Raw genomic sequence first — 19,788 nt, 5'->3', positions numbered from 1 at the left:
TTTGTTTTGGCTAAAAACCCAGATATTGCTACAACCTCTGTGTTTGTTTTTTCTGGATATTCAATGGACTTTATTGTTTTGAAAGTTTTTTTTATCGGGGAACATTTTGTTTTGAGCTTGTATACAGTAATTGGTTCCAAATGGAGACACCAGCACTATATATTCGTATTTCAAAGAGAAAGCTAGAGGAACTGCGGCAAACAAACATGATATTTCTGTTAGTATCGATAACATTTTATGCACTTGCCTAACGAAAAGACTTTGCTTTTCTCCAAAACCATTTTTACTCTGATTTTCTCGGTCCAATGCATACGAATTCCAAACCACTCTTTCTGGATATGACTGGATGAAACCAAAAATATCCGGTTGTGTTTTGCCTAACTCATTCCGAAATATTGTGAAAGTTTCTGTGTTTGTGTTTTCTGGATATTATCGATGGTCTTTATTGTTTTGAATGTTTTTATCAGGGAACATTTATTTTTGTACCCTTAAAAAACACTAATTGGTTCATCATGGGGACACCAGCTCTACACATTCTTATTTTCTAGGGAGAAAGCTAGAGGAACTGCGGCAAACACACATGATATTTCTGTTTCTATCGTTGACATTTATGCACTTGCCTAATGAAAAGACTTTGCTTTTCTCCAAAACCATTTTTACTGTGATTTTCTCGGTCCATTGCATACGAATGCCACACCACATTATCCGGATATGACTGGATGAAACCAGAAATATCCAGTTTTGTTTGGGCTAACTCAATCCCAGATATTGCTACAGCATCTGTGTTTGTGTATTCCTGATATTATCCACGGACTATATTTTTTTTGCATGTTTTTTTTCAGGGAACATTTGATTTTGTGCTTGGAAACATTAATTCGTTCCACATGGAGACACCAGCTCTACACATTCGTATTTTCTAGGGAGAAAGCTAGAGGAACTGCGGCAAACAAACATGATATTTCTGTTTGTCTAGATGACATTTTATGCACTTGCCTAACGAAAAAACTTTGCTTTTCTCCAAAACCATTTTTACTCTGATTTTCTCGGTCCAATGCATACGAATTCCAAACCACTCTTTCTGGATATGACTGGATGAAACCAGAAATACCCAGGATTGTTCTGGATAACTCAATCCCAGATTTTGCTACAGCCTCTTTGTTTGTGTTTTTCGGATATTTTCCATGGACTTTATTGTTTGAATGTTTTTTATCAGGGAACATTAAATTTTGTACCATAGAAACACTAATTGGTTCATCATGTGGACATCAGCTCTACACATTCGTATTTTCTAGGGAGAAAGCTAGAGAAACTGCGGCAAACAAACATGATATTTCTGTTTGCTTCGATGACATTTGATGCACTTGCCTAACGAAAAGACTTTGCTTTTCTCCAAAACCATATTTACTGTGATTTTCTCTGTCCATTGCATATGAATTCCACACCACTTTGTCCGGATATGACTGGATGAAACCGGAAATATCCGGTTTTGTTTTGGCTAAAAACGCAGATATTGCTACAACCTCTGTGTTTGTTTTTTCTGGATATTCAATGGACTTTATTGTTTTGAAAGTTTTTTTTATCGGGGAACATTTTGTTTTGAGCTTGTATACAGTAATTGGTTCCAAATGGAGACACCAGCACTATATATTCGTATTTCAAAGAGAAAGCTAGAGGAACTGCGGCAAACAAACATGATATTTCTGTTAGTATCGATAACATTTTATGCACTTGCCTAACGAAAAGACTTTGCTTTTCTCCAAAACCATTTTTACTCTGATTTTCTCGGTCCAATGCATACGAATTCCAAACCACTCTTTCGGGATATGACTGGATGAAACCAGAAATATCCGGTTGTGTTTTGCCTAACTCATTCCGAAATATTGTGAAAGTTTCTGTGTTTGTGTTTTCTGGATATTATCGATGGTCTTTATTGTTTTGAATGTTTTTATCAGGGAACATTTATTTTTGTACCCTTAAAAAACACTAATTGGTTCATCATGGGGACACCAGCTCTACACATTCTTATTTTCTAGGGAGAAAGCTAGAGGAACTGCGGCAAACAAACATGATATTTCTGTTTCTATCGTTGACATTTTATGCACTTGCCTAACGAAAAGACTTTGCTTTTCTCCAAAACCATTTTTACTGTGATTTTCTCGGTCCATTGCATACGAATGCCACACCACATTATCCGGATATGACTGGATGAAACCAGAAATATCCAGTTTTGTTTGGGCTAACTCAATCCCAGATATTGCTACAGCATCTGTGTTTGTGTATTCCTGATATTATCCACGGACTATATTTTTTTGCATGTTTTTTTTCAGGGAACATTTGATTTTGTGCTTGGAAACATTAATTCGTTCCACATGGAGACACCAGCTCTACACATTCGTATTTTCTAGGGAGAAAGCTAGAGGAACTGCGGCAAACAAACATGATATTTCTGTTTGTCTAGATGACATTTTATGCACTTGCCTAACGAAAAAACTTTGCTTTTCTCCAATCCATTTTTACTGTGATTTTCTCAGTCCATTGCATACGAATTCCACACCAGTTTCTCCGGATATGACTGGATGAAAACGGAAATATCCAGTTTAGTTTTGGCTGACTCAATCCTAGATATTGCCACAGCCTCTGTGTTTGTGTATTCCTGATATTATCCACGGACTTTATTGGTTTGAATGCTTTTTATCAGGGAACATTTAATTTTGTGCTTGGAAACACTAATTGGTTCCACATGGAGACACCATCTCTACACATTTGTATTTTCTAGGGAGAAAGCTAGAGGAATTGCGGTAAACAAACATGATATTTCTGTTTGTATAGATGACATTTTATGCAATTGCCTAAAAAAAACTTTGCTTTTCTCCAAAACCATTTTCACTGTGATTTTCTCAGTCCCTTGCATATGAATTCCACACCACTTTGTCAGGATGTGGCTGGATGAAACCGGAAATCTCATTTTTTTTTTTTTTGGCTAACTCAATCCCAGATTGAGTTTGTGTTTTCCTGATATTACCCACGGATTTTATTGGTTTGTATGTTTTTTATCAGGGAACATTTAATTTTGTGCTTGTAATACTAACTGGTTCCAGTATTGTGTTTTGGCTAACACAATCCGAAATATTGTGAAAGCCTCTGTGTTTGTGTTTTCCTGATATTATCGATTGACTTTATTGTTTTGAATGTTTGTATCAGGGAACATTTAATTTTGTACCGTTGAAACACTAATTGGTTCATCATGTGGGCACCAGCTCTACACAATCCTATGTTCTAGAGAGCAATCTAGAGAAACTGCGACAAACAAATATCATATTTCTGTTTGTATAGATGACATTTTATGCACTTGCCTAACGAAAAGACTTTGCTTTTCTCCAAAACCATTTTTACTCTGATTTTCTCGGTCCAATGCATACGAATTCCAAACCACTCTTTCTGGATATGACTGGATGAAACCAGAAATACCCAGGATTGTTCTGGATAACTCAATCCCAGATTTTGCTACAGCCTCTTTGTTTGTGTTTTTCGGATATTTTCCATGGACTTTATTGTTTGAATGTTTTTTATCAGGGAACATTAAATTTTGTACCGTAGAAACACTAATTGGTTCATCATGTGGACATCAGCTCTACACATTCGTATTTTCTAGGGAGAAAGCTAGAGAAACTGCGGCAAACAAACATGATATTTCTGTTTGTTTTCGATGACATTTGATGCACTTGCCTAACGAAAAGACTTTGCTTTTCTCCAAAACCATATTTACTGTGATTTTCTCTGTCCCTTGCATATGAATTCCACACCACTTTGTCCGGATATGACTGGATGAAACTGGAAATATCCGGTTTTGTTTTGGCTAAAAACCCAGATATTGCTACAACCTCTGTGTTTGTTTTTTCTGGATATTCAATGGACTTTATTGTTTTGAAAGTTTTTTTTATCGGGGAACATTTTGTTTTGAGCTTGTATACAGTAATTGGTTCCAAATGGAGACACCAGCACTATATATTCGTATTTTCTAAGGAGAAAGCTAGAGGAACTGCGGCAAACAAACATGATATTTCTGTTAGTATCGATAACATTTTATGCACTTGCCTAACGAAAAGACTTTGCTTTTCTCCAAAACCATTTTTACTCTGATTTTCTCGGTCCAATGCATACGAATTCCAAACCACTCTTTCTGGATATGACTGGATGAAACCAGAAATATCCGGTTGTGTTTTGCCTAACTCATTCCGAAATATTGGGAAAGTTTCTGTGTTGGTGTTTTCTGGATATTATCGATGGTCTTTATTGTTTTGAATGTTTTTATCAGGGAACATTTATTTTTGTACCCTTAAAAAACACTAATTGGTTCATCATGGGGACACCAGCTCTACACATTCTTATTTTCTAGGGAGAAAGCTAGAGGAACTGCGGCAAACACACATGATATTTCTGTTTCTATCGTTGACATTTTATGCACTTGCCTAACGAAAAGACTTTGCTTTTCTCCAAAACCATTTTTACTGTGATTTTCTCGGTCCATTGCATACGAATTCCACACCACATTATCCGGATATGACTGGATGAAACAGAAATATCCAGTTTTGTTTGGGCTAACTCAATCCCAGATATTGCTACAGCATCTGTGTTTGTGTATTCCTGATATTATCCACGGACTATATTTTTTTGCATGTTTTTTTTCAGGGAACATTTGATTTTGTGCTTGGAAACATTAATTCGTTCCACATGGAGACACCAGCTCTGCATATGCGTATTTTCTAGGGAGAAAGCTAGAGGAACTGCGGCAAACAAACATGATATTTCTGTTTGTCTAGATGACATTTTATGCACTTGCCTAACAAAAAGACTTTGCTTTTCTCCAATCCATTTTTACTGTGATTTTCTCGGTCCATTGCATACGAATTCCACACCAGTTTCTCCGGATATGACTGGATGAAAACGGAAATATCCAGTTTAGTTTTGGCTGACTCAATCCTAGATATTGCTACAGCCTCTGTGTTTGTGTATTCCTGATATTATCCACGGACTTTATTGGTTTGAATGCTTTTTATCAGGGAACATTTAATTTTGTGCTTGGAAACACTAATTGGTTCCACATGGAGACACCATCTCTACACATTTGTATTTTCTAGGGAGAAAGCTAGAGGAATTGCGGTAAACAAACATGATATTTCTGTTTGTATAGATGACATTTTATGCAATTGCCTAAAAAAAACTTTGCTTTTCTCCAAAACCATTTTCACTGTGATTTTCTCAGTCCTTTGCATACGAATTCCACACCACTTTGTCAGGATGTGGCTGGATGAAACCGGAAATCTCATTTTTTTTTTTTTGCTAACTCAATCCCAGATATTGCTACAGCCTCTCTGTTTGTGTTTTCCTGATATTATCCACGGACTTTATTGGTTTGTATGTTTTTTATCAGGGAACATTTAATTTTGTGCTTGTAATACTAACTGGTTCCAGTATTGTGTTTTGGCTAACACAATCTGAAATATTGTGAAAGCCTCTGTGTTTGTGTTTTCCTGATATTATCGATTGACTTTATTGTTTTGAATGTTTGTATCAGGGAACATTTATTTTTGTACCCTTAAAAAACATTAATTGGTTCATCATGTGGGCACCAGCTCTACACAATCCTATGTTCTAGAGAGCAATCTAGAGAAACTGCGACAAATATCATATTTCTGTTTGTATAGATGACATTTTATGCACTTGCCTAACGAAAAGACTTTCCTTTTCTCGAAAACCATTTTTACTGTGATTTTTTCGGTCCATTGCAGACGAATTCCACACCAGTTTGTCCAGATATGACTGGATGAAACCGGAAATACCCAGGATTGTTCTGGATAACTCAATCCCAGATTTTGCTATAGCCTCTTTGTTTGTGTTTTGCGGATATTTTCCATGGACTTTATTGTTTGAATGTTTTTTATCAGGGAACATTAAATTTTGTACCGTAGAAACACTAATTGGTTCATCATGTGGACATCAGCTCTACACATTCGTATTTTCTAGGGAGAAAGCTAGAGAAACTGCGGCAAACAAACATGATATTTCTGTTTGCTTCGATGACATTTTATGCACTTGCCTAACGAAAAGACTTTGCTTTTCTCCAAAACCATATTTACTGTGATTTTCTCTGTCCCTTGCATATGAATTCCACACCACTTTGTCCGGATATGACTGGATGAAACCGGAAATATCCGGTTTTGTTTTGGCTAAAAACCCAGATATTGCTACAACCTCTGTGTTTGTTTTTTCTGGATATTCAATGGACTTTATTGTTTTGAAAGTTTTTTTATCGGGGAACATTTTGTTTTGAGCTTGTATACAGTAATTGGTTCCAAATGGAGACACCAGCACTATATATTTGTATTTTCTAAGGAGAAAGCTAGAGGAACTGCGGCAAACAAACATGATATTTCTGTTAGTATCGATAACATTTTATGCACTTGCCTAACGAAAAGACTTTGCTTTTCTCCAAAACCATTTTTACTCTGATTTTCTCGGTCCAATGCATACGAATTCCAAACCACTCTTTCTGGATATGACTGGATGAAACCAGAAATATCCGGTTGTGTTTTGCCTAACTCATTCCGAAATATTGTGAAAGTTTCTGTGTTTGTGTTTTCTGGATATTATCGATGGTCTTTATTGTTTTGAATGTTTTTATCAGGGAACATTTATTTTTGTACCCTTAAAAAACACTAATTGGTTCATCATGGGGACACCAGCTCTACACATTCTTATTTTCTAGGGAGAAAGCTAGAGGAACTGCGGCAAACACACATGATATTTCTGTTTGTCTAGATGACATTTTATGCACTTGCCTAACGAAAAGACTTTGCTTTTCTCCAAAACCATTTTTACTGTGATTTTCTCGGTCCATTGCATACGAATGCCACACCACATTATCCGGATATGACTGGATGAAACCAGAAATATCCAGTTTTGTTTGGGCTAACTCAATCCCAGATATTGCTACAGCATCTGTGTTTGTGTATTCTTGATATTATCCACGGACTATATTTTTTTGCATGTTTTTTTCAGGGAACATTTGATTTTGTGCTTGGAAACATTAATTCGTTCCACATGGAGACACCAGCTCTACACATTCGTATTTTCTAGGGAGAAGGCTAGAGGAACTGTGGCAAACAAACATGATATTTCTGTTTGTCTAGATGACATTTTATGCACTTGCCTAACGAAAAGACTTTGCTTTTTCTCCAATCCATTTTTACTGTGATTTTCTCGGTCCATTGCATACGAATTCCACACCAGTTTCTCTGGATATGACTGGATGAAAACGGAAATATCCAGTTTAGTTTTGGCTGACTCAATCCTAGATATTGCTACAGCCTCTGTGTTTGTGTATTCCTGATATTATCCACGGACTTTATTGGTTTGAATGCTTTTTATCAGGGAACATTTAATTTTGTGCTTGGAAATACTAATTGGTTCCACATGGAGACACCATCTCTACACATTTGTATTTTCTAGGGAGAAAGCTAGAGGAATTGCGGTAAACAAACATGATATTTCTGTTTGTATAGATGACATTTTATGCAATTGCCTAAAAAAAACTTTGCTTTTCTCCAAAACCATTTTCACTGTGATTTTCTCAGTCCCTTGCATACGAATTCCACACCACTTTGTCAGGATGTGGCTGGATGAAACCGGAAATCTCTTTTTTTTTTTTTGGGCTAACTCAATCCCAGATTGAGTTTGTGTTTTCCTGATATTATCCACGGACATTATTGGTTTGTATGTTTTTTATCAGGGAACATTTAGTTTTGTGCTTGTAATACTAACTGGTTCCAGTATTGTGTTTTGGCTAACACAATCCGAAATATTGTGAAAGCCTCTGTGTTTGTGTTTTCCTGATATTATCGATTGACTTTATTGTTTTGAATGTTTGTATCAGGGAACATTTAATTTTGTACCATTGAAACACTAATTGGTTCATCATGTGGGCACCAGCTCTACACAATCCTATGTTCTAGAGAGCAATCTACAGAAACTGCGACAAACAAATATCATATTTCTGTTTGTATAGATGACATTTTATGCACTTGCCTAACGAAAAGACTTTCCTTTTCTAGAAAACCATTTTTACTGTGATTTTTTCGGTCCATTGCAGACGAATTCCACACCAGTTTGTCCAGATATGACTGGATGAAACCGGAAATACCCAGGATTGTTCTGGATAACTCAATCCCAGATTTTGCTACAGCCTCTTTGTTTGTGTTTTTCGGATATTTTCCATGGACTTTATTGTTTGAATGTTTTTTATCAGGGAACATTAAATTTTGTACCGTAGAAACACTAATTGGTTCATCATGTGGACATCAGCTCTACACATTCGTATTTTCTAGGGAGAAAGCTAGAGAAACTGCGGCAAACAAACATGATATTTCTGTTTGCTTCGATGACATTTGATGCACTTGCCTAACGAAAAGACTTTGCTTTTCTCCAAAACCATATTTACTGTGATGTTCTCTGTCCCTTGCATATGAATTCCACACCACTTTGTCCGGATATGACTGGATGAAACCGGAAATATCCGGTTTTGTTTTGGCTAAAAACCCAGATATTGCTACAACCTCTGTGTTTGTTTTTTCTGGATATTCAATGGACTTTATTGTTTTGAAAGTTTTTTTATCGGGGAACATTTTGTTTTGAGCTTGTATACAGTAATTGGTTCCAAATGGAGACACCAGCACTATATATTTGTATTTTCTAAGGAGAAAGCTAGAGGAACTGCGGCAAACAAACATGATATTTCTGTTAGTATCGATAACATTTTATGCACTTGCCTAACGAAAAGACTTTGCTTTTCTCCAAAACCATTTTTACTCTGATTTTCTCGGTCCAATGCATACGAATTCCAAACCACTCTTTCTGGATATGACTGGATGAAACCAGAAATATCCGGTTGTGTTTTGCCTAACTCATTCCGAAATATTGTGAAAGTTTCTGTGTTTGTGTTTTCTGGATATTATCGATGGTCTTTATTGTTTTGAATGTTTTTATCAGGGAACATTTATTTTTGTACCCTTAAAAAACACTAATTGGTTCATCATGGGGACACCAGCTCTACACATTCTTATTTTCTAGGGAGAAAGCTAGAGGAACTGCGGCAAACACACATGATATTTCTGTTTCTATCGTTGACATTTTATGCACTTGCCTAACGAAAAGACTTTGCTTTTCTCCAAAACCATATTTACTGTGATGTTCTCTGTCCCTTGCATATGAATTCCACACCACTTTGTCCGGATATGACTGGATGAAACCGGAAATATCCGGTTTTGTTTTGGCTAAAAACCCAGATATTGCTACAACCTCTGTGTTTGTTTTTTCTGGATATTCAATGGACTTTATTGTTTTGAAAGTTTTTTTATCGGGGAACATTTTGTTTTGAGCTTGTATACAGTAATTGGTTCCAAATGGAGACACCAGCACTATATATTTGTATTTTCTAAGGAGAAAGCTAGAGGAACTGCGGCAAACAAACATGATATTTCTGTTAGTATCGATAACATTTTATGCACTTGCCTAACGAAAAGACTTTGCTTTTCTCCAAAACCATTTTTACTCTGATTTTCTCGGTCCAATGCATACGAATTCCAAACCACTCTTTCTGGATATGACTGGATGAAACCAGAAATATCCGGTTGTGTTTTGCCTAACTCATTCCGAAATATTGTGAAAGTTTCTGTGTTTGTGTTTTCTGGATATTATCGATGGTCTTTATTGTTTTGAATGTTTTTATCAGGGAACATTTATTTTTGTACCCTTAAAAAACACTAATTGGTTCATCATGGGGACACCAGCTCTACACATTCTTATTTTCTAGGGAGAAAGCTAGAGGAACTGCGGCAAACACACATGATATTTCTGTTTCTATCGTTGACATTTTATGCACTTGCCTAACGAAAAGACTTTGCTTTTCTCCAAAACCATTTTTACTGTGATTTTCTCGGTCCATTGCATACGAATTCCACACCACATTATCCGGATATGACTGGATGAAACCAGAAATATCCAGTTTTGTTTGGGCTAACTCAATCCCAGATATTGCTACAGCATCTGTGTTTGTGTATTCCTGATATTATCCACGGACTATATTTTTTTGCATGTTTTTTTTTCAGGGAACATTTGATTTTGTGCTTGGAAACATTAATTCGTTCCACGTGGAGACACCAGCTCTACACATTCGTATTTTCTAGGGAGAAGGCTAGAGGAACTGTGGCAAACAAACATGATATTTCTGTTTGTCTAGATGACATTTTATGCACTTGCCTAACGAAAAGACTTTGCTTTTTCTCCAATCCATTTTTACTGTGATTTTCTCGGTCCATTGCATACGAATTCCACACCAGTTTCTCCGGATATGACTGGATGAAAACGGAAATATCCAGTTTAGTTTTGGCTGACTCAATCCTAGATATTGCTACAGCCTCTGTGTTTGTGTATTCCTGATATTATCCACGGACTTTATTGGTTTGAATGCTTTTTATCAGGGAACATTTAATTTTGTGCTTGGAAACACTAATTGGTTCCACATGGAGACACCATCTCTACACATTTGTATTTTCTAGGGAGAAAGCTAGAGGAATTGCGGTAAACAAACATGATATTTCTGTTTGTATAGATGACATTTTATGCAATTGCCTAAAAAAAACTTTGCTTTTCTCCAAAACCATTTTCACTGTGATTTTCTCAGTCCCTTGCATACGAATTCCACACCACTTTGTCAGGATGTGGCTGGATGAAACCGGAAATCTCATTTTTTTTTGGGGGGGGCTAACTCAATCCCAGATTGAGTTTGTGTTTTCCTGATATTACCCACGGACTTTATTGGTTTGTATGTTTTTTATCAGGGAACATTTAGTTTTGTGCTTGTAATACTAACTGGTTCCAGTATTGTGTTTTGGCTAACACAATCCGAAATATTGTGAAAGCCTCTGTGTTTGTGTTTTCCTGATATTATCGATTGACTTTATTGCTTTGAATGTTTGTATCAGGGAACATTTAATTTTGTACCGTTGAAACACTAATTGGTTCATCATGTTGGCACCAGCTCTACACATTCCTATGTTCTAGAGAGCAATCTAGAGAAACTGCGACAAACAAATATCATATTTCTGTTTGTATAGATGACATTTTATGCACTTGCCTAACGAAAAGACTTTCCTTTTCTAGAAAACCATTTTTACTGTGATTTTTTCGGTCCATTGCAGACGAATTCCACACCAGTTTGTCCAGATATGACTGGATGAAACCGGAAATACCCAGGATTGTTCTGGATAACTCAATCCCAGATTTTGCTACAGCCTCTTTGTTTGTGTTTTTCGGATATTTTCCATGGACTTTATTGTTTGAATGTTTTTTATCAGGGAACATTAAATTTTGTACCGTAGAAACACTAATTGGTTCATCATGTGGACATCAGCTCTACACATTCGTATTTTCTAGGGAGAAAGCTAGAGAAACTGCGGCAAACAAACATGATATTTCTGTTTGCTTCGATGACATTTGATGCACTTGCCTAACGAAAAGACTTTGCTTTTCTCCAAAACCATATTTACTGTGATTTTCTCTGTCCCTTGCATATGAATTCCACACCACTTTGTCCGGATATGACTGGATGAAACCGGAAATATCCGGTTTTGTTTTGGCTAAAAACCCAGATATTGCTACAACCTCTGTGTTTGTTTTTTCTGGATATTCAATGGACTTTATTGTTTTGAAAGTTTTTTTATCGGGGAACATTTTGTTTTGAGCTTGTATACAGTAATTGGTTCCAAATGGAGACACCAGCACTATATATTTGTATTTTCTAAGGAGAAAGCTAGAGGAACTGCAGCAAACAAACATGATATTTCTGTTAGTATCGATAACATTTTATGCACTTGCCTAACGAAAAGACTTTGCTTTTCTCCAAAACCATTTTTACTCTGATTTTCTCGGTCCAATGCATACGAATTCCAAACCACTCTTTCTGGATATGACTGGATGAAACCAGAAATATCCGGTTGTGTTTTGCCTAACTCATTCCGAAATATTGGGAAAGTTTCTGTGTTGGTGTTTTCTGGATATTATCGATGGTCTTTATTGTTTTGAATGTTTTTATCAGGGAACATTTATTTTTGTACCCTTAAAAAACACTAATTGGTTCATCATGGGGACACCAGCTCTACACATTCTTATTTTCTAGGGAGAAAGCTAGAGGAACTGCGGCAAACACACATGATATTTCTGTTTGTGTAGATGACATTTTATGCACTTGCCTAACGAAAAGACTTTGCTTTTCTCCAAAACCATTTTTACTGTGATTTTCTCGGTCCATTGCATACGAATGCCACACCACATTATCCGGATATGACTGGATGAAACCAGAAATATCCAGTTTTGTTTGGGCTAACTCAATCCCAGATATTGCTACAGCATCTGTGTTTGTGTATTCCTGATATTATCCACGCACTATATATTTTTTTGCATGTTTTTTTTCAGGGAACATTTGATTTTGTGCTTGGAAACATTAATTCGTTCCACATGGAGACACCAGCTCTACACATTCGTATTTTCTAGGGAGAAGGCTAGAGGAACTGTGGCAAACAAACATGATATTTCTGTTTGTCTAGATGACATTTTATGCACTTGCCTAACGAAAAGACTTTGCTTTTTCTCCAATCCATTTTTACTGTGATTTTCTCGGTCCATTGCATACGAATTCCACACCAGTTTCTCCGGATATGACTGGATGAAAACGGAAATATCCAGTTTAGTTTTGGCTGACTCAATCCTAGATATTGCTACAGCCTCTGTGTTTGTGTATTCCTGATATTATCCACGGACTTTATTGGTTTGAATGCTTTTTATCAGGGAACATTTAATTTTGTGCTTGGAAACACTAATTGGTTCCACATGGAGACACCATCTCTACACATTTGTATTTTCTAGGGAGAAAGCTAGAGGAATTGCGGTAAACAAACATGATATTTCTGTTTGTATAGATGACATTTTATGCAATTGCCTAAAAAAAACTTTGCTTTTCTCCAAAACCATTTTCACTGTGATTTTCTCAGTCCCTTGCATACGAATTCCACACCACTTTGTCAGGATGTGGCTGGATGAAACCGGAAATCTCTTTTTTTTTTTTTTTTGGGCTAACTCAATCCCAGATTGAGTTTGTGTTTTCCTGATATTACCCACAGACTTTATTGGTTTGTATGTTTTTTATCAGGGAACATTTAATTTTGTGCTTGTAATACTAACTGGTTCCAGTATTGTGTTTTGGCTAACACAACCCGAAATATTGTGAAAGCCTCTGTGTTTGTGTTTTCCTGATATTATCGATTGACTTTATTGCTTTGAATGTTTGTATCAGGGAACATTTAATTTTGTACCGTTGAAACACTAATTGGTTCATCATGTGGGCACCAGCTCTACACAATCCTATGTTCTAGAGAGCAATCTAGAGAAACTGCGACAAACAAATATCATATTTCTGTTTGTATAGATGACATTTTATGCACTTGCCTAACGAAAAGTCTTTCCTTTTCTAGAAAACCATTTTTACTGTGATTTTTTCGGTCCATTGCAGACGAATTCCACACCAGTTTGTCCAGATATGACTGGATGAAACCGGAAATACCCAGGATTGTTCTGGATAACTCAATCCCAGATTTTGCTACAGCCTCTTTGTTTGTGTTTTTCGGATATTTTCCATGGACTTTATTGTTTGAATGTTTTTTATCAGGGAACATTAAATTTTGTACCGTAGAAACACTAATTGGTTCATCATGTGGACATCAGCTCTACACATTCGTATTTTCTAGGGAGAAAGCTAGAGAAACTGCGGCAAACAAACATGATATTTCTGTTTGCTTCGATGACATTTGATGCACTTGCCTAACGAAAAGACTTTGCTTTTCTCCAAAACCATATTTACTGTGATTTTCTCTGTCCCTTGCATATGAATTCCACACCACTTTGTCCGGATATGACTGGTTGAAACTGGAAATATCCGGTTTTGTTTTGGCTAAAAACCCAGATATTGCTACAACCTCTGTGTTTGTTTTTTCTGGATATTCAATGGACTTTATTGTTTTGAAAGTTTTTTTATCGGGGAACATTTTGTTTTGAGCTTGTATACAGTAATTGGTTCCAAATGGAGACACCAGCACTATATATTTGTATTTTCTAAGGAGAAAGCTAGAGGAACTGCGGCAAACAAACATGATATTTCTGTTAGTATCGATAACATTTTATGCACTTGCCTAACGAAAAGACTTTGCTTTTCTCCAAAACCATTTTTACTCTGATTTTCTCGGTCCAATGCATACGAATTCCAAACCACTCTTTCTGGATATGACTGGATGAAACCAGAAATATCCGGTTGTGTTTTGCCTAACTCATTCCGAAATATTGTGAAAGTTTCTGTGTTTGTGTTTTCTGGATATTATCGATGGTCTTTATTGTTTTGAATGTTTTTATCAGGGAACATTTATTTTTGTACCCTTAAAAAACACTAATTGGTTCATCATGGGGACACCAGCTCTACACATTCTTATTTTCTAGGGAGAAAGCTAGAGGAACTGCGGCAAACACACATGATATTTCTGTTTGTGTAGATGACATTTTATGCACTTGCCTAACGAAAAGACTTTGCTTTTCTCCAAAACCATTTTTACTGTGATTTTCTCGGTCCATTGCAAACGAATTCCACACCACATTATCCGGATATGACTGGATGAAACCAGAAATATCCAGTTTTGTTTGGGCTAACTCAATCCCAGATATTGCTACAGCATCTGTGTTTGTGTATTCCTGATATTATCCACGGACTATATTTTTTTGCATGTTTTTTTTTCAGGGAACATTTGATTTTGTGCTTGGAAACATTAATTCGTTCCACGTGGAGACACCAGCTCTACACATTCGTATTTTCTAGGGAGAAGGCTAGAGGAACTGTGGCAAACAAACATGATATTTCTGTTTGTCTAGATGACATTTTATGCACTTGCCTAACGAAAAGACTTTGCTTTTTCTCCAATCCATTTTTACTGTGATTTTCTCGGTCCATTGCATACGAATTCCACACCAGTTTCTCCGGATATGACTGGATGAAAACGGAAATATCCAGTTTAGTTTTGGCTGACTCAATCCTAGATATTGCTACAGCCTCTGTGTTTGTGTATTCCTGATATTATCCACGGACTTTATTGGTTTGAATGCTTTTTATCAGGGAACATTTAATTTTGTGCTTGGAAACACTAATTGGTTCCACATGGAGACACCATCTCTACACATTTGTATTTTCTAGGGAGAAAGCTAGAGGAATTGCGGTAAACAAACATGATATTTCTGTTTGTATAGATGACATTTTATGCAATTGCCTAAAAAAAACTTTGCTTTTCTCCAAAACCATTTTCACTGTGATTTTCTCAGTCCCTTGCATACGAATTCCACACCACTTTGTCAGGATGTGGCTGGATGAAACCGGAAATCTCTTTTTTTTGGGGGGGGGGGCTAACTCAATCCCAGATTGAGTTTGTGTTTTCCTGATATTACCCACGGACTTTATTGGTTTGTATGTTTTTTATCAGGGAACATTTAGTTTTGTGCTTGTAATACTAACTGGTTCCAGTATTGTGTTTTGGCTAACACAATCCGAAATATTGTGAAAGCCTCTGTGTTTGTGTTTTCCTGATATTATCGATTGACTTTATTGCTTTGAATGTTTGTATCAGGGAACATTTAATTTTGTACCGTTGAAACACTAATTGGATCATCATGTGGGCACCAGCTCTACACAATCCTATGTTCTAGAGAGCAATCTAGAGAAACTGCGACAAACAAATATCATATTTCTGTTTGTATAGATGACGTTTTATGCACTTGCCTAATGAAAAGACTTTCCTTTTCTAGAAAACCATTTTTACTGTGATTTTTTCGGTCCATTGCAGACGAATTCCACACCAGTTTGTCCAGATATGACTGGATGAAACCGGAAATACCCAGGATTGTTCTGGATAACTCAATCCCAGATTTTGCTACAGCCTCTTTGTTTGTGTTTTTCGGATATTTTCCATGGACTTTATTGTTTGAATGTTTTTTATCAGGGAACATTAAATTTTGTACCGTAGAAACACTAATTGGTTCATCATGTGGACATCAGCTCTACACATTCGTATTTTCTAGGGAGAAAGCTAGAGAAACTGCGGCAAACAAACATGATATTTCTGTTTGCTTCGATGACATTTGATGCACTTGCCTAACGAAAAGACTTTGCTTTTCTCCAAAACCATATTTACTGTGATTTTCTCTGTCCCTTGCATATGAATTCCACACCACTTTGTCCGGATATGACTGGTTGAAACTGGAAATATCCGGTTTTGTTTTGGCTAAAAACCCAGATATTGCTACAACCTCTGTGTTTGTTTTTTCTGGATATTCAATGGACTTTATTGTTTTGAAAGTTTTTTTATCGGGGAACATTTTGTTTTGAGCTTGTATACAGTAATTGGTTCCAAATGGAGACACCAGCACTATATATTTGTATTTTCTAAGGAGAAAGCTAGAGGAACTGCGGCAAACAAACATGATATTTCTGTTAGTATCGATAACATTTTATGCACTTGCCTAACGAAAAGACTTTGCTTTTCTCCAAAACCATTTTTACTCTGATTTTCTCGGTCCAATGCATACGAATTCCAAACCACTCTTTCTGGATATGACTGGATGAAACCAGAAATATCCGGTTGTGTTTTGCCTAACTCATTCCGAAATATTGTGAAAGTTTCTGTGTTTGTGTTTTCTGGATATTATCGATGGTCTTTATTGTTTTGAATGTTTTTATCAGGGAACATTTATTTTTGTACCCTTAAAAAACACTAATTGGTTCATCATGGGGACACCAGCTCTACACATTCTTATTTTCTAGGGAGAAAGCTAGAGGAACTGCGGCAAACACACATGATATTTCTGTTTGTGTAGATGACATTTTATGCACTTGCCTAACGAAAAGACTTTGCTTTTCTCCAAAACCATTTTTACTGTGATTTTCTCGGTCCATTGCAAACGAATTCCACACCACATTATCCGGATATGACTGGATGAAACCAGAAATATCCAGTTTTGTTTGGGCTAACTCAATCCCAGATATTGCTACAGCATCTGTGTTTGTGTATTCCTGATATTATCCACGGACTATATTTTTTTGCATGTTTTTTTTTCAGGGAACATTTGATTTTGTGCTTGGAAACATTAATTCGTTCCACGTGGAGACACCAGCTCTACACATTCGTATTTTCTAGGGAGAAGGCTAGAGGAACTGTGGCAAACAAACATGATATTTCTGTTTGTCTAGATGACATTTTATGCACTTGCCTAACGAAAAGACTTTGCTTTTTCTCCAATCCATTTTTACTGTGATTTTCTCGGTCCATTGCATACGAATTCCACACCAGTTTCTCCGGATATGACTGGATGAAAACGGAAATATCCAGTTTAGTTTTGGCTGACTCAATCCTAGATATTGCTACAGCCTCTGTGTTTGTGTATTCCTGATATTATCCACGGACTTTATTGGTTTGAATGCTTTTTATCAGGGAACATTTAATTTTGTGCTTGGAAACACTAATTGGTTCCACATGGAGACACCATCTCTACACATTTGTATTTTCTAGGGAGAAAGCTAGAGGAATTGCGGTAAACAAACATGATATTTCTGTTTGTATAGATGACATTTTATGCAATTGCCTAAAAAAAACTTTGCTTTTCTCCAAAACCATTTTCACTGTGATTTTCTCAGTCCCTTGCATACGAATTCCACACCACTTTGTCAGGATGTGGCTGGATGAAACCGGAAATCTCTTTTTTTTTGGGGGGGGGGGCTAACTAAATCCCAGATTGAGTTTGTGTTTTCCTGATATTACCCACGGACTTTATTGGTTTGTATGTTTTTTATCAGGGAACATTTAGTTTTGTGCTTGTAATACTAACTGGTTCCAGTATTGTGTTTTGGCTAACACAATCCGAAATATTGTGAAAGCCTCTGTGTTTGTGTTTTCCTGATATTATCGATTGACTTTATTGCTTTGAATGTTTGTATCAGGGAACATTTAATTTTGTACCGTTGAAACACTAATTGGTTCATCATGTGGGCACCAGCTCTACACAATCCTATGTTCTAGAGAGCAATCTAGAGAAACTGCGACAAACAAATATCATATTTCTGTTTGTATAGATGACATTTTATGCACTTGCCTAATGAAAAGACTTTCCTTTTCTAGAAAACCATTTTTACTGTGATTTTTTCGGTCCATTGCAGACGAATTCCACACCAGTTTGTCCAGATATGACTGGATGAAACCGGAAATACCCAGGATTGTTCTGGATAACTCAATCCCAGATTTTGCTACAGCCTCTTTGTTTGTGTTTTTCGGATATTTTCCATGGACTTTATTGTTTGAATGTTTTTTATCAGGGAACATTAAATTTTGTACCGTAGAAACACTAATTGGTTCATCATGTGGACATCAGCTCTACACATTCGTATTTTCTAGGGAGAAAGCTAGAGAAACTGCGGCAAACAAACATGATATTTCTGTTTGCTTCGATGACATTTGATGCACTTGCCTAACGAAAAGACTTTGCTTTTCTCCAAAACCATATTTACTGTGATTTTCTCTGTCCCTTGCATATGAATTCCACACCACTTTGTCCGGATATGACTGGATGAAACCGGAAATATCCGGTTTTGTTTTGGCTAAAAACCCAGATATTGCTACAACCTCTGTGTTTGTTTTTTCTGGATATTCAATGGACTTTATTGTTTTGAAAGTTTTTTTATCGGGGAACATTTTGTTTTGAGCTTGTATACAGTAATTGGTTCCAAATGGAGACACCAGCACTATATATTTGTATTTTCTAAGGAGAAAGCTAGAGGAACTGCGGCAAACAAACATGATATTTCTGTTAGTATCGATAACATTTTATGCACTTGCCTAACGAAAAGACTTTGCTTTTCTCCAAAACCATTTTTACTGTGATTTTCTCGGTCCAATGCATACGAATTCCAAACCACTCTTTCTGGATATGACTGGATGAAACCAGAAATATCCGGTTGTGTTTTGCCTAACTCATTCCGAAATATTGTGAAAGTTTCTGTGTTTGTGTTTTCTGGATATTATCGATGGTCTTTATTGTTTTGAATGTTTTTATCAGGGAACATTTATTTTTGTACCCTTAAAAAACACTAATTGGTTCATCATGGGGACACCAGCTCTACACATTCTTATTTTCTAGGGAGAAAGCTAGAGGAACTGCGGCAAACACACATGATATTTCTGTTTGTGTAGATGACATTTTATGCACTTGCCTAACGAAAAGACTTTGCTTTTCTCCAAAACCATTTTTACTGTGATTTTCTCGGTCCATTGCAAACGAATTCCACACCACATTATCCGGATATGACTGGATGAAACCAGAAATATCCAGTTTTGTTTGGGCTAACTCAATCCCAGATATTGCTACAGCATCTGTGTTTGTGTATTCCTGATATTATCCACGGACTATATTTTTTTGCATGTTTTTTTTTCAGGGAACATTTGATTTTGTGCTTGGAAACATTAATTCGTTCCACGTGGAGACACCAGCTCTACACATTCGTATTTTCTAGGGAGAAGGCTAGAGGAACTGTGGCAAACAAACATGATATTTCTGTTTGTCTAGATGACATTTTATGCACTTGCCTAACGAAAAGAC

This window comes from Lepus europaeus, unplaced genomic scaffold, assembly GCF_033115175.1.
Source record: "Lepus europaeus isolate LE1 unplaced genomic scaffold, mLepTim1.pri SCAFFOLD_28, whole genome shotgun sequence".
In the NCBI taxonomy this organism is placed as follows: Eukaryota; Metazoa; Chordata; class Mammalia; order Lagomorpha; family Leporidae; genus Lepus; species Lepus europaeus.
The sequence above is the reverse complement of the archived record's forward strand: the minus strand, read 5'-3'. Positions refer to the sequence as shown.